Consider the following 1,356-nt stretch of genomic DNA (forward strand, 5'->3'; position numbering starts at 1 on the left):
GTAGAAGAAAGGATTTCGCCATTTCGAGAAACATCACCTAAATTCTGTACTCGTTTCTCATAATTTAAACCAGCCTTTCTGTGGCACCACCACTGCTTTGAAATTTAAACAGTATAACCAATTCATCAGAGAAGAAAAACATTTACAAAGCCTGATTGTCTTAAAATGTTACTTGATTTTATGTACTTAAAACGTGTAGCTATGAGAATTCTAAACTTCTTCCCTTTTTAAGGATTTATTACTCAACATTTAACAGTGAGGTACAGTTAAAATGCATGACATTTTTATTTTCATCAGTTTCCTCTCTTTTTAAGTCATCCGAACTTACCAGCATTTTTAAGGCTGTCACATGCAAAAGTATGCAATCTCCACAAATACTTCAGTACTACTACCATTTTTATTATTATTTCATAAATGTCATATAATCAATCCATGATTCTGCATGCACTAAACAGTAAGAGGTGCTACAGCCACATGTATCTCACCCAACACTAAACTCAAAATCGGCTGTGGTGCTAGCAGCCTTGGAGTTTCCCATATTCAACATATTTATTGCCTACTAATAATTTCTCTAGAATAATGATACCTAAGGTGTGGTTGTAGTGCACTTTGTGCACTACTTTGGTGCATTGCGCTTTTCCTGCACACTAAAATGTCAAATACTTTGAAAATAAGATATTTTCAATGTTAGAGCCAGGCTACTTTGAAGTTAACATTATTGTTGCAAACCGTTTCAGCCGCCAAAGGTAGCAGATAAAAACAGCAACAGCATTAAAAGAAAAACATTCCTCTTTGGAAAATAAATCTTCCTCTGACTTTGCACTTTCATTTTATTTCAAAGATCTCTCAGAAAGAGAACTGAAAGGAAGAACTGGAAATGAAAGGAGGAGCTTTATACACTGAAAAATTAATTTGCCCTAAACTCTGTGTGCCTTTTCCCATCTGATCTCCCTCAACACCCACCCGCGCCAGTGGCCTGGCCAGCTGCCTGTACCAAAACACATACCGCAGACAGTGTTCACTGCTTCCACATCATTTTTGCAAAGCAATCTGGTTTTGATAAAGAATCATCTCAACTTTTAACTCTAAAGTAAGCAAAGCCATGAATAAAAATAAGGAAAGATTTAATTGCAGAAACAAACGTTAAAAACAAACAATAAACCAGGCTATTAACATACAGAAGCTCAGCACAATTTGCATCAGATGCTAGAAGTGTGTTTCAGCAGCTAAAAGCAATTACTGCTACAGCATTTCTTAAAAGGTGCAATTTCTTGAGTGAATCTGTGATTATTTTAAACTAGAAAAAGGGAAATGGAGAGTGTATCACTCATTTGGCAATGAGATTTTATAATTACA

Source organism: Neopsephotus bourkii, unplaced genomic scaffold, assembly GCF_033783945.1.
Source record: "Neopsephotus bourkii isolate Nb327-2 ecotype Australia unplaced genomic scaffold, CSIRO-AGI_Nbou_v1 NB_1181, whole genome shotgun sequence".
NCBI lineage: Eukaryota > Metazoa > Chordata > Aves > Psittaciformes > Psittacidae > Neopsephotus > Neopsephotus bourkii.